This window comes from Puma concolor, chromosome A3 (genome assembly GCF_028749965.1).
Source record: "Puma concolor isolate L17-30 chromosome A3, mPumCon1.1.hap2, whole genome shotgun sequence".
Lineage (NCBI taxonomy): Eukaryota > Metazoa > Chordata > Mammalia > Carnivora > Felidae > Puma > Puma concolor.
This window is the reverse complement of record NC_141669.1, coordinates 6,206,070-6,225,609: the sequence shown is the minus strand read 5'-3', so window position 1 is coordinate 6,225,609 and position 19,540 is coordinate 6,206,070. Positions and strand designations below refer to the sequence as shown.

Below are 19,540 nucleotides of genomic sequence, written 5' to 3'. Positions count from 1 at the left end.
GCATAAACTGTTGCCATTCTGCTCACTGTTATTTTTGCTTTGGAAAATGCAGTTATTTTCTTAAAATGTAAAAATGTATGCCAATGTGTGATGAATCTATATTGTGATTTTTGATACAAATTGAAAAATATTCAAAGATTTTCTCAGTTTTAATTTCTAGTACAGTAAATATCTTCAAATACAACTCACATGAACACAAGCTCCTTAGGGATGCTCGATAATTTTTGAGAATATAAAGTGGTCCTGAGATGGAAAAGCCTGAGAGAAGGTGCTTTTTAGAAAAGCCAGCCTTAGTTTAGAATAGTCAAGAGACTTCCTTCGAGGCCCCCGGTCGGGGACGGAGTGCCCTTCCCTGTCAGCTCGCACTAGCTCTAACTTCTGCCTTCCATGCAAATGGCCTGGACCCCGTCTGGTGTGGCTCCGAGAGCCCTAGGCGAATCTCCTCTGTGGCAGGCTATTAATTTTTTTTTTTTAATGTTTATTCATTATTTCTGAGAGAGAGAGAGAGAGCACGAGCAGGGGAGGGGCAAAGAGAGAGGAAGACACAGAATTTGAAGCAGGCTCCAGGCTCTGTCAACACAGAACCCGACAGGAGCTCGAACCCACGGACCATGAGATCATGACCTGAGCCGAAGTCAGACGCATAACCGACGGAGCCACCCAGGCGCCCCATGCGGCAGGCTATTTAAAAGCAAAATGTAATGTGGGCACCAGCGTTTATTTCTGAACAACGTGCGAAAAGAGAACAGCAGGATATAAAGTTCAAGAGTGAATGTGTAGTGAGTAATGTGGGTGTCATGTCCCGCGGCCGGGGAGCGGGAGGCGGTACCTGGAAGACTTGGGGGCCACGCCGACACGGGGAGTGTGGGTGCAATGCTCCCAGTGCGCACCGCGGGCCTGCTTCACGTCGGCCTCTGACATCCGCGCCTCTGTCTGCTGCCTGCCTGTCTCACCCTGGACTGTTGGACATCGGGACCTCGGACGCACCGCCTCAGTGGCTCCACAGCTATGGCAGATGAGGCTGTTGTTCACTGTTGACCTCGAGCATCCCCGTCGTGCTTTCCTCCCTGGCAGGACGGTACCGAGTTTATGTCCTTCGGTTTTGAAGTGGAAAGATACCCTTGGATTTCTGAGCACTAAAGAAATAACGAGTGAAGCACCTTTGGTGTGTTTTATGGAGGAGTCCTATCAATGAACATTCTTCGTCTTCTTCACCATTCCTGACCATATTTTCCGTGTCTGAGCCCTGCTCTGGATTCAGGGATGAATCAGACTCAGCGGATGAAAGTGCTTAGTCTAACTGGGATTACCTGGGCAGCAGGAGATACGTGGGGCCCGGAGAAAGCCGTCTCTTAGGACATGGGGTTGGGTGGTAGCCAGTGGTCATACAGAAGGATGTTGGGAACCGTTGCGCAGGTGAGCTGGAAGGCTGAGTCCAGAGTGCCCCGGCGGGAGTAAGCAGGTAGTGGTGATGAGGACAAGGCTGTAGGTTTAGGGAGGAAAACTCAGACAACTTTTCCGGAGTGGTTTCCTTGCTTTGATGAGTATTTTTTTTTTTTTTTTAAGTTTATTTATTTGGGAGAGGGTGATACAGAGACAGAGAGAGAGCAGGAGGGGCAGAGAGAAAGATCTCAACCAGGCTCTGCACTATCAGCACAGCCTGATGAGGGGTTTGAACTCACGAACTGTGAGATCATGACCTGAGCTGAAACCAAGAGTCGGAAGCTCAACCGACTGAGCCACCCAGGGGCCCCTTGACGAGTGTTTTTATTTAGCTGACCTTGTTGAACACACACTGCCTTCCGCCAAGCCTGGCCTTGGGTTGCTGGAGGAGTCTTGGAGAAGTTCATTGAGAAGGTGGGGCATGGACTTGGCCGTGAAGGGTGGCCAGGATTTGAGTAGGTGAAGAGGAGCAGGAAAAACACTCAAGGCTTAGGAAATGGGGTGAACGGAGGCATGGGAACGGGAAGATTCAAGGCACACGGACCAGCTTAACTGGACCACCGTTACGTGGGGAGCAGGTTTGGGCTGCAGAATGGAAGGTCTTGAACTCCAGGCTTGAGTTCGGAGCCACGGATGGCCTTTGAGTGGTGACCGGGCCTGTGTGCGAAGGGCTCCCAGAAGGGACGTTGATGGCGGTGCTTGGAAATGACGGAAGGAGAAACTCTAGCCCTGGAGCCACAGGGTGCCTCCTCTTTAACGGGCAGTGGGAGAGAAGAGGAAAAGATGTGGAGAGAAGCACTCTAGGGGGGCCGCCCGAAGTCGTATGGCGAGGGCGTGGGAGTGAAAACTGCTGCCAAGTTTTGAGCCCGACGCCAGCGAAATACAAATACACTTGTGTTTCCTTACATAGCCGAGTGCGCCGCTGATCTTTAAGAAGTGCTTGTCTTATTTGGCACTTAGTTTCTGGGAAGAACGGGAGGAAGAATTCTCTCAGGCTGGGAATCAAGTTTTAGCTCACTTCGAGACTATTATTCTTACTTAAGAACACACAGTCGGGATCTCTGGGGTTAGGAACCGGGAGGCAGATAATGAGCTCACGCCTCACATTGTGGACGCCTGTCTCCTCCGCTAGCCCGATGTGGCGGGCGGCCTCTGAGGTGGCCCACGGCCCTCACTTCCGGTGTCCGTGCCCTACTGCAATCCGCTTGGGTGTTGGCCAGATCCGATGACCTTGCCTCTCGTCAAAAGACAACAGACAACGGCAAAAACGATGAGATGTCGCTTCCGTGACTGGGATACAAGTCAACGGTGACCTCTGTCCTGTTCTCCCTCTCTCCTGTTCCCTCGCTCTGAGCAGAGTGGCTGCTGTGATGTGAGCTGCCCCTTGGAGAGGCCCATGAGGCAAGGAGGTGAGGGATCCAGCAACAGCCAGCTGAGACCTGAGGCCTGCTGGCCACCGTGAGAGCAAGCTAGGAACGAAGTCTTCCCCCAGTCTCTCCCAGAGGGGACACGGGCTCTCATCTTTACTGCAGCTCAAGAGAGGCCAAAAGCCAGTCCCAGATTCCTGAGCCATGGGACGTGCAAGATGACAAGTCTGTGTTGTGTCAGGCTGCTAAGTGGGGGGACATCTGTTACACAGCTGTAGATAGCTAATACACTCAGATCCTCTTGGTGGTGTCTGAGAGCACTATTGGAGGCCAGGCTGCATAGGTTCAAGGCCTGGCTCTGCCGTTTACAAGCTGCCCAACCTTAAGACAATTACTCCCGAGTGTCCCAGTTTCTTGTCTGCAAAATGAGAACAAGAATAACACCTGTGTTGTAGGGTGATTGTGAGAATTAGGTAAGACAGTCCTCATAAATTGATCAGAACAGTGTTAGGGCTCAGTAAGTATTAGCTGCCATTGTTATTATTTTCTGTTCTTTAAAGGGGAACCTGATGCTAATCCCTCCTGCAGTTTCTATTGTACTGCTCCACCCATGCTGACCTCTCCTGCTTGGAGTTTCTATGGCATCTTGTCTGTACTTTATGCCCTACTTTTCCATTTAAAGCCCTCTGTCTTATTCTCTGATCGTGTCAGATGTAGACACTCTTCCTAATGCTGAAGGGTCTCCAGGACTCAGCAGTGCGCTTGACACAGAAAAGGGGGTTAGGGATTAAATAAGGCAGGCAGATGAAGAGGGAAACAGGATCAGAAGTGACCTCCTTGAGGCCAGGGACATGTGGAGTTGTTGGTTACTGTGCGACCAGGGCCAAGCGCTGCCCCAGCACAGAACGGTACGAAGCCATCTTGTTAAACTGACGGATCGAGCACGCACAAGACCGTAGACCCAAGACGCGAGACGTGCTGGACCGCACGCATGTGCACAACGGGAGAGGCCAGCACAGGGGGAACGTGGAGGTGCGTGCCGGGGTGGTCCCGATGACACAAAGTGGGTGCCGGACAGATGTCTGTCGCATGAATGGGCACGGAACCCAAGGTGAATTCATTGGTGAAAGTTCACCAAACTGGCTGAAGTGATTGGAATCTGGGTGATGGGGAGAGAGGCTCATGATGTGAGAGGAAGTGCAGAGCGGGAAACCAGAGGGAAGAGCTGGGGCCTTGATCTGGGGCAGTACCCATCCCCCACTGGCCCTCCCCTCCCTGATGGCCTGGCCTGAGAGTCTGGTTCTTCTTGGCAGTCAGCTCCACACGGGGCAGGGCTACGTGGAAGTTTGGCAGCAGGTGGGGAGAAGGCAGAGAGCCCGACAAGCAGAGAAAAGGTGCCAGCGGCTTCTCCTGGGCACACGGTCAAGTGAGGATCGACCTTGTCACCCTGTGCCCGGAGTGGCCACAGATGGTGAGACGGTGAAGGGGCTGACCGTGGTCCTCTGTGCTGGAGCTCTGGGCGGGCACCGTGAGGCGACTCTGTCGCCTGGGAGGTGAGGCTCACTGTCAAGTCCCACCACAGGCCAGATGGCCTCCTGAACCCCAACTGCAAGTCCCTGAGTGGTGCCTGCCATGGCGGCCGGCGTGGCTTGTTCAAAACCCTCAGGCAGGAGCTCCGTTCCCTCATCCACGTGTGTTTTCAGAGCATCCACTCTGTACTGGGCCATCCACGGGGGGGTGGGGTGGGGTGGGGGGCAGGGCAAACCTAGATGCACTCCTGTCCCCTCCGCTCTCACCATCTAGGGCAGGAGGCCGGGGGCCAGCCTGCCAGGGTGTGTGGAAATGTCCACGGGCTTCTAATGCCGGCACAGTGGCTGGGAGGGTCACAGGCATTTGGTGGGTGGGGCTGGGCCCTCCTGCCAGTTCGCAGACAATGCCCCAGGGTAAAGCATTACCCTGCTCAAAATGCTGGTCTGCTCTGGCTTTGGGGACTCCTAGCTCAGGGGGAGAGATAAATGTTAATTAACCACACATATAAGTGAATAGTTCCAAGCCTATGAACAGCTATGACAGAAATGATACAGGAAGGTCGGGGGGCGGATAGTGCAAGGTATCTCCTGTGTGCGGGTAAGGAGCAGAGGTGGCACAGGGAAGAAGGAAGGTCTTCCCGCGAAAGCAGTGCTTAGGCTGGAATCAGAAGCACGAACGGGGCATTGGGTTGCAGGGGTGAGTGCAGGGGCAGATAAGAGGAACATCACTCGGGAAGAAAGGGGAGAGAGAGAGAGAAAGAGAAATAGTCTGAGGCTAGTTATGCAGGCCCTAAGAGGCCACGTTGGGATTCTGGTCTGTGTCCAAGAGCGTTCTGGGTGAGGGGGACCTGACCGCGTCTCAGGTGTGGGAGCAGACGGCGGACCGGAGGGCGAAGCGTGGAGGTGGAAGGACAGCTGGGTGGCTGTAGCGTTGCCTGGTCCCTGAGATGGTCCTGGCTTACGCTGCGGGGGTGGGGCGAAGACAGAGGACCAAGTGGATGCGTTTGCCGGATGCCAGGAGGGAAACAACTCGGGGTACGTTAGTCCGGGGCAAGGGAAGGGATGGTGACAAAGAATCCGTGCGGGTGACCATTCAGGAAGCTGCCGACTCGGGAAGCAGAACAGGTCCAGGGAGGGAGTCAGGAGCTCGGGTTTGGACGGGCTGAGCCAGAGGCGTCTCTGACCCGGCCGGCGGGGCTGGTTCGGACTTGCACTGGTGTTGCTGTGGGGGCCGAGGGGAAGCCCGGACTGAGGAATCTGGGGGAGACTGGAATACACACAGAGCAGCAGAGACCGTGGGAGTGGGCGAGCTTACCCACACGGCGGTTAGCAGGGGACACGTGACCCCGTCTGAGGCTTGAGGCACCCTCATTTATCGGCCAGGCAGAGAAGGATGACCCAGGCAAAGAGATGGGGAAAAGAAGCAGGAGAGGAACGAGGGACACACATGTCCCTGAGGCTGAGGGGTCAGCAGGTCCTAATGGAAAGTTGAGTAAGAGGATGATTGAGAAATGTGTCGTGGATCGGAAAGTGGGGCCACCGGTGACGTGGGCAAGAACTGACGTGGTGGCTTGACGGGGGCAGCGGGTGGACCAGTGGGCGGGAGGACAGGAAATGGAGGCGGCCTGACATCCCTTTGAAGAAGTGTCGGAGGGAGGAGAGAGAAAGCGGCAGTGAGGGGGTGTGGGGTCAAGCGCAGGCGTTTATGTGTTTGATTTGGGGTGGGTGAGCCTCTCACATGCTCCTTCCAGACCAGAGCTGGCCGGGAGAGCCCCGTGTTTGACCTCAGTTACATCATCTAAAATAATAGCTCATTATGTACAGATTATCACCACCAGACAGTTACCCTTATAACGAGGGTGGCGCGACGGCTGTCCTCGCTTCACAGGAGAAGCCCAGAGTGGTTCTGTAAGTCGCCCAAGGCCACACAGCTAGTCAGCAGAGCTGGGCTTTAACCGGACACAGTTAACCACAGGGTTAACTGAAGTGTCCACATCTTAACTCTTACACGTATCCCCCTATGCCTCAGGCTGTCCCGCGAGCCTCATGTGGGGCGGCTGGTATATTCATCGCCAGTGATGTGCTGGACGGTGGAGCTCATGGCAACTGAGCGTGCTGTCTTCCCAAGTCCACGTTCGGAGATCGCACTGGCCACGATGGGAGCATTTCCATCACCGAGGTTGGCACAAATCACACTGTTTCAGTCTCTCGCAGAGCCAGCGTTAGCGTCCCCCCGGAGGGCACGAGGGTGAACTCTGCAGAAAGCCACCATCTCGGGCAAGCCTTCTGTGCTGGACAAGCCACCTGAGGGCCTCCTGGCTCCCTTGGAGCGCCTGCCCCCAGCGGCGCTGCACTTGGGGGGCCTTCCACCCCTCAGAGGCCACTTGGCCTAGGCTCTACGGGCTGAACTCTGGGGGGGCGGGCGGGAGAGAGTCGGGGCCTCCAACCACCAGGCTGAGTGCCGCCTTCGCTGCCGGTCACACGCACGGCCTGTGGGTCCCTTCCTGTCACCTTCTTCCCCTCTGAGTGTGCGCCCGCACAGCGTCAGCCCAGAGCGTGCCACTCTCACTTGCCAGAATGCAGCATGGTTTAAGTAAGGACACGTGAGAGGGGAGAGAGGCTGAGGACGCCCTCATGCCTCAGGGAGTGAGCCCGCCCCTCCCCAGCTGTGCGTTCATTCGGAGAGCACCTGCCTGCGTGGGGCTCCTGGTAGGGACCCTCTACCCTCCCGGGATGATGTGACTACGCTTTATAGGTAAACAAAGTGAGGGGAAGCGGGGGAGGTGCCCCAGAGCACACCGATGGTGAGTGGCAGTTCTGAGATTTTCTCCAGCCCCACGACAGCCTCGCTTCTGCGTTCTGCTGCCCCCGGGCCTGCCTTGTGTGCGTTCCAGGCTCAAGGTCCTCGCTGTGGCCCTGGGGCTCCTGGGCTCAGCACTGTCGTGGGGCTTGAGCGGGGCTGCGTCCGCCCCGCCACCTGCCTCACACGAGGACAGGCAGACGGCGGGTGCCCGAGGCTTCCCTTTTCTGCCTTCCACGCCTCGGCCACAGAGGCTGGAGCCCCGGCCCTGTGTCCCAACCTGCAGCCGGCCGCGCCCACCCCCACGTGACGGACTGGCCCATACATTTCCCCATTCAGCTGATGGTGAGTGCTGTGCTATTTTAAGCCCACATGGAAGTATTTTTTTTTTTTTTTTGTAAGGACCATCTGCTACCGGCCCCAGCCCAGATGATACAGTTAGAACCTACCCACAGCATCCTCTCCCGCCTTCAGACAGTTCCAGGAACAAGGGTGAGTCAGTCGCCCAGCTGAACTCCTGTCTTGCTACCCTGAGAGCTGGCCTCAGTGCCAGCAGACGGGCCGCTCCTGCCAGAGGGGCAGGTGCCCCTAGCGGCTTCTCAGCCCCTGGAAGGGCACCCCCACTCCCCCAGCACTGCTGTCTGCAGGGAGAGCCGAGGAAGGCCCCTGGAGAGCTCCAGCCAGCTCTTCTCAGCTAAGCCCCACCCCCTGGGGCTGCAGTCTGGTTCTCAAGTTCCACTGCACATGTGACAGCTTCCACCGCAGCTCCTCAGGAAGCCCGCTGCAGAGAAGCGAGGTCCAGAGGTCTCTGGAAGGATCCCTGGGTCTTTTCTGGGGGGGTGCCAAGAGGTTGGGCCCCTTCTCGCTGGGTGGGGTGGGCCCGGCTCCGGGAGGATGTCATTAAACACTGACCGCAGGCACTCAGCGGGAGGCTTTGCTCGCCTGCCCTCCTTCCCTCACCTCCACACCTCCAGGCTCTCTGTGAATAGAGGCTATTTCACCGGGCGGACAGCGCAGACTGCGCTCAGGTCGTGACTCTGGGTGCTGCCAGGGCACGGTGTACACAATCCCCTGAGCCTCAGTCTGTTCGCCTGTAAAGTGGGGGGAAATCTGACCTACTTCCGAGGGTGTCTGAGCAGTCAAGAGTGGGAGGGACCTGGTACAGCACCTGGCTATTATTTTCTCTGTCATGAACTTCAGAGGGTCTGTCCTTTGAATGGCCCACAATGCTGGGGGACTTTTCAACAACGTGGGCCTGTAACTCAGCACTTCCCCCCCACGCACTCTCCGTGGGCCTGGCCTCTCTCCTCCTGCCAGCTGGCTGTTTTTGCTGCAGGGACCCAGGTTTATGAAGCACATGGGCTGCAGCTGACTGGCTCCCAAGGGTGTGATCATCAGAACCACTGCCCTCCCCACCCCCGCCGGTGACAGAAGCCCCTGGAACTCGCAGCCCCGGGGTTTTCTCAGTGCCCCTCCGTCCCCCTGACCCCGCTGCTCTTCCCCGGGGTGGGGGCCCGTGCCCGGCTGGCCTCGCCCTTCACTTCCCCGCGACCCCCCAGCCGCGTCGCCGAGCATTATCGGGCGTGTGCAGCCGGCGGTGGCCCGGGAGCGCCCCGGGAGCGGGCGTGGGGCCGAGGCCCGCCGGCGCCGCTTCCTGTCCCGGAGTCAATCTGCCGCTGCTCTGCGGAGTCCTACAGTTTATCTGTGGTCAGTGCTCCTACCCATTTCCTGCCAGCTGCTACTGGTTTTCTAGCCCCGCGGGCTACAGTAACTGGGAAGGGGCCCGGGCTTCGTGATTCCCCGGCGCGGCGCTGACCCGGTCCGAGGGGTGCAGGGGGACGCCCCGCCTCTGTGTCCGGGCCTTCCCCGGGCCGCGCCGGCGCCGCCGCCCAGAAGGCCCACACACTCATCGCCAACCGAAAGCTGGCGTGCGTGCCTGCGCGCGTGCACGCGTGTGCGTGCGTGTGCGCTGGCAGGGCTTCCCCTCCCCGCCCCCACCCCCCACCCCCCCGAATGTGCCCGAGCCAAAATCAATGGTAGCGTGTCGTGAGAAGTCAGAGCGTTCCTCTAGGCTGGGCTTCGCCCCTGTCACGGGCAGCCCCGGGTCCCCGAGGCGTAACTGTGGTGAGTTTGCAGGGCCCCGGATTGGGATATCACAGTCACCCTGAAAATTTTACTTCCTGGCATTTCTATAAATGCAGAGCAAAATCCCCCGCTGTCACAAATGACTCCTTAAACTAGAAAACGGAGAATGGGTTCATGAATTTTTTTTTTTTTTTTTTAACGTTGTGTGCCAGAGTTTCGAAGTTGACCAGGATGTGGGGTACGGGTGTAGTCGAGTGTCTTGATTGTCTAGAGCATTTCTTCCTAAGGATAAGCTCAAGGCGAGGGAGCGGGCGTGGTGGGGGGCGGGGCCAGGCCAGAACCTGCTGCGGGAGCACCTGGGAGCTCTGGAGAAGTGCAGGATCTCCGGCGCCCCTGCAGGCCTGCGGGGCCAGAACCTCTGACGCTGGGGTGGGGGCGGGGCAGGCGGTCTGGGTTTTACTTGGCTCTCCAGGTGGTCCTGTTTTGCATTCAAGCATGACTTTCGTAGTAGATTTTATTAATTTTCTTGACAGATGTGGTTTGTGAAGAAGGAAAACAGTCCCCCAGTGCTGAATGGAGCTGTTCATTCGGTGCCTATTTCTTGCCTCCTCCCAGGTGGACTGGGCTCTGTGCTGGACCCAGCAAGGCACTGCCTGGCAGCCGGAGCCCAAACCTACTCTCAGGGGTCCTGCTCTGGAGGAGACAGGATGTCACCTGATCTGGAGAAGCTACCTCTTCTGACCTGGGCCTGGGGGGCTGGGGAGGAGTGAGCAGGGGCTGACTGGAGTCGTAGGTGATTTGGGGACGATTTCATTCATGGTGGGAATTAGACAAAGGGGCGGGAGAAAATGGAGAGGGTGGTGGTGGTGGTGGTGTGCAGAGAATGGCCTTGGGGGGTTTGGGACTCATCCCAGGTCTGACAGTGTACAGTGCCGGAAGCTCAGACAGGGCTCTGTGCTAAGCCTCAGTGTTCTCATCTGTATAGTGGGTTTAATGATACTTCCTTTGATGACTGTGTTGAGCCTTAAAGGAGGTAATACGTGCAGAGTGCTGAGCACAGCCCTCTCTAGAGTCTAAATGGACAATGGTGATTATTGCATCTGAAGACCCTGGGGCACCATCGAAGGGTTTTTGTCTCGTGAGTGACGTGAACACCGTAATCACCCCAGGAATGCCTGGTACACTTAGGCCAGCAGAAGCTCTCTGTTGAGCTGAAGATCCATATACCACTAATATTTCAAGCTATAATCATGTTTAAAGTGTGTCTGAGAAAATATCTTAAATCCTAAAAAGCATCCCTCCCTTCTCTCCATTGCCATATTTTTGGATTCTGAAATCAACAAATGCAGAATCTGACCACTTTCCAAAGCAACGTGCCTTTGGACTGAGCACAAAATTACCGAGCAAAGCTTTACTTTTTTCCTCTCAAAAAGACACAATGCCCAGAAGACAAGGGAACCTTGGCTTTCGAAACCCGCGCTTCTTGGGGGTGGCTGACAAGCTCCACTGCGCACGGGCACGACCAGCTCTGGAAGGCCCCGCTCTGGTGACCTGCTCTCCACACTTGCTGGCGGGAACAGCCGTGGGCAGAGCCGAGCGGGATTTGTTCTTTCAAAGACGGACGCCCCCTCCGCCGCCCCCCAGGGAGCAGAGCGGGAGGTGAGCCCTTGGGAAGCATCACCGCCCCCAGGACCCTCTGGGGAAAGCCTCATTTCAGCGCAGCTCAGCACAGACGGCCTTTATCCTGCACAGGAATGCTGGGCGCCCTCCTCGCTCCGGTGGGGGAGATGCTGTGCATTCAGCAAATCGAGCTCCAAGAACGAGGGCCCTGGTCCCGCAGCCACGCAGGGCTCTGCTCGGCTGCGTCTCCTTTCTGGCCCTAGGGTTGGCACGACTGTCTGCCACCGTCAGAAGAGGGGACGGCATTTCAGGTGGGGCACCTCGCGGCACCCGGATGCCCACATTTGGACGTGACACGGGCGACCAGGTGCATTCGCAGGAAAACGCGTGCAGCTGCTGCACCCACATCAAAAGCGTGTGGTCCAAGCGTGGGAGTCCAGGGCGACGGGAGTGCTATTCCCGGCACAGGCACGGACTTCCTGATGCACAGCCTCCCTCTATCTCGGTTTCTCCATCTCTAAAACGGGGCGAGGTCGAATTTTCCTGGTTCCACAAAACCTCGTGGGCAAGCCGCTTCCCTGGGACGACCCGGGGCACCAGGGACACGCCAGACCCTGCAGTGTGCTCCCCGAGGTTTTCTGAGAATGTACGGGACACGGTCTGCACTGTGTTTCTTGGAGGAAGCGAGGCCATGAGAAGCTCCCTGGTTTCCAGGGCAAGCTTCTCGGTGGCTCTCCCAGCTCCGGCCTGGCGTCTGCACTGCCTCGCAAGGGCGGCTCCCGACCCGCAGCCTCACTCTGCCTCTGAGGTGAACGTGCTCGCAGCCCAGAGCAACTTCAAGTTCCCCAGCGAGGCGGGCCCCTTTGCAAGTCCCGGGGCCTCTGCAAATGCTCCTCCCTCTGTGCACTGTCCTCCCTTCTAGTCGACTCGGCAGACTCCTCTTCATCCTTCAGAACCCAGCTCCTTTCCATGCCCTCTGGGAAGTCTTCTCCGCGCCCTGCTACTCCCTCCACCCTCAGGCTCAGCAAATGCGGGCAGTGCCGTGCCCGGAAGCCTACTCCCCGCCCCCACCCCCAGGCCGGGCTGGCCGGAGCGCTGCCCCCTTCGGGACTCCTGCCCCCTACAAGGGGGCCTGGAAGTCTGGGGTAGCCCAGGGCCTGTTCTTGGGAGGGGCTGGTGCCCGTGGGGGCCCCTCTCTGTCATTCAGCACAAATCCACGTGGGGTCCTTGTTTGCCAGAAGCCTAGGGGAGGGCGGAGGGCCACCGGGTGCCAAGGATCCTCCTGCCCTCAGGAGGAAGAGGTGGCCGTGAGAAAGGCTGGCCCGACTGCACAGGAGATAAAGCCTGGGAAGGGAGGTACTGGCAGCCGGTCCCCTTCCTGCCCCAGGCTGACAGCTTGTGACATTCAGATAGCTCCCTGGGTCTGGTTTTTCCTGTTCCTGGAATTGCTGCAGCATGGCCGTTTCTCCGGGCTAGGTCAGAAGTGGCCGTTGTGTGTGTGTCTCAGTTCACGGAAACAGGAAATTCGGGATTTGTATGAGCACCGAGTCCCACGCTGCCTTATTTCCTAGAAAGGACAGGGCTGATGGCCCCGAGCTGGACCCCCACTGAGGTCTGGGCTTGGAGGAAGGGGCTCACTCCTGGGTCTGACCTGGCTTTGGCCCATGGCAGTGTCTGATCCCGGCGTGTCCTTTTTCTTCTCTGCTAGGATGAGGCCCAAAGCACTCGCCTGCCAGCCTGGAAGGTGCCTGTGTGGGTGCTGGGCTGGCTCAGTGAGGTCCTGGACTCTGCCTCTTGCCATGTCTCCAAGTTCTGGTGGCCTCTGTCCCGGGGAAGGCAGCGCTGATAGATGACATGGGCCCAGAGTGAGGGCAAGGCTATGCTGGAAGGGAGGGGGGTTACTGCGGGCCAGGAGCGGCTGGATGGCCATGGAATCGGTGGCTGGGGGGCTCCTGGGATCTGTGAAGTGGCAGGTTCCAGACGGTTTAAGGCAGCGGGGCAGCTAGTGTCCTTCACAGTGGAGGACACTGAGGCCACAGAAGTTGAGTGGCTGGCCCAGGGTCCCGTGGCTCTCAGCTGCTGACACCACCAGCCCCCACATGACGGTCTGAGACGTCCATGCTCTGAATTCCTGGAGGTGCGTGTTCCTTCCCTCCTTGCTGAGGGAGCCTCCCCTCAGTGCAGGCCACGCGGGCCTCTCTGCGGGGGCATCTGGGCCAGAAGCCTCCAGTGTAAGCACAGGGGTCTGGCTTCTCCGGTCACCATGAGGGAGCCGGTCCTGTGGCCCCTCGGGGTAACGAGGTCGGGCTTCCTGGGCTCCGCAGAACAGGTCATGGAGCTTGAACTCTTTTGACGTATCTCTGTCTCTATCTGCTAATCTTACTCTGCTCAGAAGAAACATGGTTTGGGTGTCCACGTAGGAGGTACCCTCATGGGACGGGGAGGAGGCCTGGAGCAGCCCGGGGTTGGGGGGGGGGGTGTCCTTGAGTCTGGGTTGTGGGTCCTGGGCCTCTCCCTGGAGTCTGTTTCTCTGGAGCTCCTGGGACCCAGACCTCAGACGTCAGGTCTCCCCACAGGCCTTCCCTCTGGAGGCACCTCCGCCTGTGCCCCCCCTCAGTGCTCCTTGCTCCCGGGGTTGAGTGGGCGCCTCTGGGAGGGGAGCTGGGGCAGAGCCTGGGGCGGCCCGGGCCGGAACAGCTCACTCTGCACAGTCTCCCTGCACCAATTTCCCCCTTAGCTTGTTCCACTTTTAAAAATAGCTAATGAGGAAATTAATTTTGTCACCCAGATGTATTCGGTAAAAACATGTCAGGGAGAGATAATTAACCTCTGCACTGATAAATCCTTCCCAAATTAATGAAGTTAATATTTGTAGATATTGGGACATTCATTTGGGGAGAGGGTCCATGAAAGTAGGGGCCCCCCAGGCAGAGAAGGAGAAACAAAGAAAAGGGGGTAAGAGGGGGAGGGGGAGAGGGAGAGGAAGGGAGAGAAGGAGAGAGAGTAGGAGAGAGAGAGGCAGAGAAGAAGGGAGAGAGAGGGAAGGAGAGAGAGGGAGGGAGAGAGGAAGGGAGAGAGAGGGAGGGAGAGAGAGGGAGGGAGAGAGGAAGGGAGAGAAAAAAGAGGGAGAGAGGGAGGGAGAGAGAGGAGGGGGAGGGAGAGAGGGGGAAGGACTGGCTGAGCAACACAGAGAGAGGGAAGAGGAGGCAAGAGGGAGCTTCTAGGGAGCAGGGGAGAATGTTAAACTTTCGAGGCATTCACCTGCTGTAGGCTCTGGGCAGGAGGAGGCTTGACAAAAGTGAGTCACAGAATGAAGGATTGGGATGTGTTTAAGATAAGGAATGTTCAAGCCCACTCTGATGGGGTCTGCTCTCTGCTTAAGGGCTCTGGATTCTTCTTCTCATGCGAGGAGGCCTTGGGGAGCCCAGGCCCCGGGGAGTGGCTCACCAGCAGGAGGGGCCAGGTCGGGAGTAGGGGGTGGGGGGGCTGGCTGGTTCCCGAACGCCCATCCCATGTCTCCCTGGGGAGTTCCAGAACCCTGACTGGAGGCGCCCCCAGGTTGAACCTCCCACCCAGCGAGGACTCCTACTTCGCCTCCTGCCCCTTCACGTCCAGGAGTCAGGCTGCAGACGACAACCCCTTAGGAGAGGCCAGCCTCTGCCTGAGTTAGACCTGTGCTTCCCAGGCTGGCGCTGGGGAGAAAGACAGCTGAGCTCACGTTAGCGAGCGGAACGGTCAGGGGGTGCGGGCAGGCCGGCTCCCCCGTGGGCAGCCCAGCCAGGCCCTGGGCGCTTGCCCCTGTGGAGATTTGGCCCCCATCCGAGGAGCGCCAGCTTGGGAAGCAAACTGTGATGGGGCACTCGGGGAACTCAGATTGAAACGGAAACTTCTCGGGGGACTTCTGGCTTTGGAGACGTCCGCTAGAATGGCCGAGGGGCTGTGCGAGCTCTTGGGGTTCGGCCACCTCTAAGACTGAAGTCGGGCCGCTCCTGGGGTGCTGACCGGCAGGAGGCACCTGTGGAACCTGGCTGGCGTGTTTTCCCAGAGGGGGAGACCTGGCTGTCAGACGCCAGCCAGAGACGCTGCTCTGCTCTCCTGCATTAAAAGACCAAGTCTTTATTCATTTCTCCCAAGTGCGTAAAATGCCAGCGAGGCACAAGCATTCACCGTTTAATCCTGTCCAATGACCACTTTTGGGAAGGGGGTTCGGGACCGGGGTGGGGGGGTGGGGCCTGTATTGCCGTGGAGTTTCAGTCGGGAGGCAGAGAAGTAATGCCAGAGACACGTTCGACTGGGAGCCTGTCCAGAAAACCCAGAGGCAGCGACGATGACCAGCCAATGGGAGGTCCCCGAAGGCTTGGGCCGCCGTTTTGGGAACCCGAAAGGCCCTTGGGCGAGAGCTAATGGTGTGGAGGCCGAGACCCCAAGGGACCTTGCAAAGGAGAGGCCTGCCCGCCTCTTCTACACTTGAAAAAGTGCCAGCGAAGCTAGTGTCATGGGCGCTACGGGCACAGACAGAAGACAACCAGATATGAGTTATCTCGAGTTGGAGTTATGATGACCGGGTCCTCACTAATCTAATCTTCGCAGGCAGAGTGACAGGCTTGCAGATCGCAGGGAACCGATAGATGTTACCTATCTTGAGTTCGGTTAGACTGTTGCTCTGCTCTGAGTGGCATACGTCCTCCTGCTCCCAACCAGGAAACAGGAGGGATATTTGTCCTGATCTCTGGGTCCCAAGTTGAGTAGGTCAGAGACGTCAAGGGCCCACCCGACTCAGACAGGGTCTCAGAGTGACCTCTCAGGGCCCAGATGGAGGGCAGGACACCCGGCCGGTTTTGCAGAGGGCCCAGTGTGAGCGGAGAACTGCGAGATGGAGAGAAATAGAGCCGAGGTATAGAGGCCAAGGGCAGAGCAGGGCTGGACGCACAGGGCGGAGGGCTCGCCTGGGCACCGCAGGGTCTGGGCCTGTTCACGGCAGGCTGTTTCCCAGCACTGAGCAGGACTGTGTACCGTCTCATTCTGTCTCATTCCAGGGAGAGGGGGAGCCCGGTGACGCCTGCCAACTTCCACAGCGGGCTCTCTCTGCCTCCCACCTGCCTCCCACCCCCAGACCACTGCCCCCAGAGATTAGTAAAGGCTGGAAAATTAGAAGCAGGAGGGAAGTTCGGGGGAAGCTGAGTCTGAGGGATGATGGTTACGTCTGCAGGAACACGAGGGTTTTTGCAGAATGGGTGTTGAGTGGGTGGTTCTCTGTCTTCTGCTCTGGGCAGAGCACAGGAAGCTGGCTCAGGCTGCTCGGGCCCAGGGCTGGGTTAGAGGTAAGGGGGGGGGGGGGCGGGATTCGCCAGTGGGGTTGGCTCTGAGTTCATTAGCCATGGGAGCTCCCTGGAGGACATTCCTGGCGGTGGCTAGGCGCTGCCTTGCGACCCATCCCGTCTGTGACAGGTGCATCGTGCTTCTGGGAGTCCCTCAGGCTTGAATTCCAGCCCAGCTACCCAGCCAGCCCCAGTCTCAGTTTCCCCATCTGTGTATTAACACGACAGCTTTATTTTTTTTTAATTTTTAACGTTTATTTGTTTTTGAGAGAGAGAGAGAAGGGGAGAGAGTGAGTGGGGGAGGGGCAGAGAGAGAGGGAGACCCAGAACCCGAAGCAGGCTCCAGGCTCCGAGCTGCCAGCTCAGAGCCCGACGTGGGACTCGAACCCATGAACCGTGAGATGATGACCTGAGCTGACATCAGACACCCAACCGACCGAGCCACCCAGGCGCCCCTGAACACGACAGCTTCCACCTCGTGGGGTTGCCGCGAGGGTTGGAGGGAATAACACATGTAACACGTGGGTTTTTGGTTCCGAAAGACCACGTGCCCGCTGCTGCCCCAGTGACACACGGGTCTGCCAGCAAGTGCCCTGGGTCGGGATGAATTGAGCGTGTTTCCGGGAGCGCCCTGCTGCTCTTTGGCACTCACCCACTTCCCCGGCACCTTCCCGAGGCGCAGCAGACGACACCCGACACCCGTCTGCGTGAGTAACTAGGTGAGACCCCCTCGGTTATCTTACCCCCTCTTTTGACCTTTCTCTGGGAGGTGAGGGGAAAGAATCCAGCAGAGCAAGGTCGCCGTCTGGGTTCGCTCCCTCCAGGATGCTGACTCAGGACGACTCTTGTGGAGCACCCGCCCCCCACCCCCACCCCAGGAAGGGAGGTTTCATATACCCCTGGCGGCTCCGGGCCTGGGCTGTCCCTGCTGCCCCCAAATCCCTCTGCAGGGGCCCCTCCCTCTGGGCTGGGCCCAGCTGGCCTTAGGCGGCTCCGCTGACCCCCAAGCCCAGGCTTTGCTAGTGTTAGGGGTTAATTAGCAACCACGCAGGGCAGAAGGGTGGGTACAAAAGGGGAAAAAGTGGGGAAGTGGCAGAAGTTGAAGAAACCTCCCAGAGCTCTGCGAGCCGGGGATCTAGTTCCTGATTGCTCGTTGAGATAGTGCCTCCGGCTCCCCTTCCACCCCGCGGAGAGCAGGGGGCCACTGACTCAGCTCCTTCCTCAGGGGGTGACCATGGCCAGGGGTCAAGTGCATTTCCCAGCTGGCCTGGACTGGATGCCTCATACTCAGGGAGGTCAAGGGACGAGTGCCCTGCTGAAGTTCACAGGGTCAGCGGTGCACCCGGCGTGCGGGTTGGTGCCTGGAACTCGGCCCCGCTCGGGTCGAGGAACCTTGGCGAAAAGGTCTCAGTGATCCAGACCTCCCGTGTCCTCACCTGTCAACCAGGTGCCATTATAGCTCCCGGGCACTTGTGTTGGTCACCGGGGCAGCCGTGACGACATAGCTCAGAGTGGCGTAGCCGGCAGAGACCCGTGATCTCCGGCTTCTGAAGGCTGGAAGTCACTATCAAGGTGTCAGCACGCTCCATTTCTTCGGTGGCTGGGAGGGAGGCGCTCTCCCCTGGCTGCTGGGGGTCTGCTGAGCTTTTGTGTGCCAGGCTCTCCTCCAAGGCCTTTCCATGTCCCCTCACAGCCGCTAAGGGCCCTGCGCCTGCCTCCCCCTGTTGGCTGCCAGCCCTTCCTTGGTGCTGACTAAGCTCCAGCCCCAAAGCCAGATGCCGATTCTCAGGCTGCGGGACGGAGTCCTGCCGCTCCCGCCCGGTTCTGCGTCCTCCCTGCCCCACCGCAGCCGGACCCGGATTCCCAAGGAAGAGCGTTCTTCTTGCTGAGCCTTAGGGACCAGGCAGGGACTGACGGGGGCTTCTTTGCCTCCGCCCTCTTTTGAATGAAAAAAAACCCCGAACGTGTCGCCCAGTTTGCGTGCCTCTTGGAATTTGTCTCTGCGGCCGGCTGCTAATCTTACTGCCGTCCTGAGTTGCATTTAGTACCTGGGAAGGACGGTGGATGGATGTCCAGGGCTGGTGTGTGTTCAGCGCGGGGATTCCTCCCGGAGGCATCCGGAGCATTCCTCAGAGACTGCTGCTTTGTGGGGGAGGGGAGCCACCGGTCCACCAAGGAGATCATGGTCAGGGGCCAGGGGCTGAAGTGCACTTTGGTCTCTCCGTCGTCTTGGCCAGACGTACAACATCCTTTTCGGAACTGCTGGGGCTGACCTGACCCTGTCACTTGGAGCTGCCGGAGCCAAAGCGGAGGGCAGTTTCCCTTGGACGAGGAGGGTGGGCACACCCCGCAGGAGGGGTAAATTAGGCCCAACTGGGCCCCTCCCTAGCCTCTCCCATCCCCCCCCCTTCTTTCTCTGTCCCTCCCTCCCTTCTTTCCTCTCTGTAGCTGTCTGTGCCTCTTTTTATTTTTTTATTTTTAGCCCATTCTTTCAGCCTCTATCTGTCTCTGTTTCTCTATGTCCCTCAGTCTCTCTCACTGCCTGGCGTCTTCCGTGCATGTGTCTTCTGTGCTCCCAAGCCATATCCGTGTTCCTCTTCTCCACCCCGTCCTCGGGTGCAGAGATCCGTGTGGGACCCTGAGTGGGTGCCTTCCACCACGAGGGAGGGGACGCTGTGAGAGCTGTTTCCGTCCCACGGATGAAGGACAGCGGGAGCCCTCTGGAGAAATCCTTGTCCCCTACAGGCCCGGCCGCCAGGATTCGGCCCAGCATCTCAGAGAAGCCCGTGGCCCGCTGGGCACCGGACGCATGCCCTCTCCCACCACGCGGTTCTGTCTTTAAGTCTTTTAGTGGCGGAAGGGGAACAGATATCCTCCTTCCTTTTCATTTTGAAGCAACTTGGATTTTGTTCTCGTGTGGAACAAATTAGTCTAAAAAATTGTGATGGTTTGAGTTTCAGCTGTGTTCGCCGTGTAAATATTTTAACCCGAATTATCAGAAGAATAATTACAGCCTGTGTCAGCGGGGCTCTGAAGGACGGCTCTGTTCTGTCTCCGGTGGCGGGTGCCCGCACCTTTCAGGTCGCCTTCCGAAGCCGCGCTTCCCCCTCCCTCTGCCGCCTCTGGTTTTCTTTCCCTTTTTCCACTTCCCTGATCTCAATAAGACATAGCCCTGGCTTGCTGGCTTGCTTTTTTTTTTTTTTTTTTTTTTGCCAGAAGGCAGCAACATTCATCAAAATCTGCACAGGCCAGACCTCGTGCCGGGACTTTATCCACGCTCCTTCCACGGAGAGCTCATAACTCCCCAGGGAGATAGATAGGCTTTGCTTGTTCCCATTTTACAGATGACTGAAAGGAGACTTGAGGAGCTACCCAGTG

At 58.1% G+C, this 19,540-nt stretch overlaps 1 long non-coding RNA gene across 2 annotated transcripts in view; it reads left to right on the top strand.

Moving 5' to 3' along the window:
• The window catches only part of LOC147582205 (uncharacterized), a 161,648-nt gene that overhangs the window by 26,351 nt on the left and 115,757 nt on the right, over positions 1-19,540 (top strand). The window contains exon 6 of one of the 2 annotated variants that reach the window (XR_015248841.1): positions 7,542-7,631. The exons of the other annotated variant lie outside the window; for it this stretch is intronic. This is a non-coding gene — a long non-coding RNA (uncharacterized LOC147582205). The remainder of the gene's footprint in view (positions 1-7,541; positions 7,632-19,540) is intronic. 2 annotated transcript variants of the gene reach the window in all.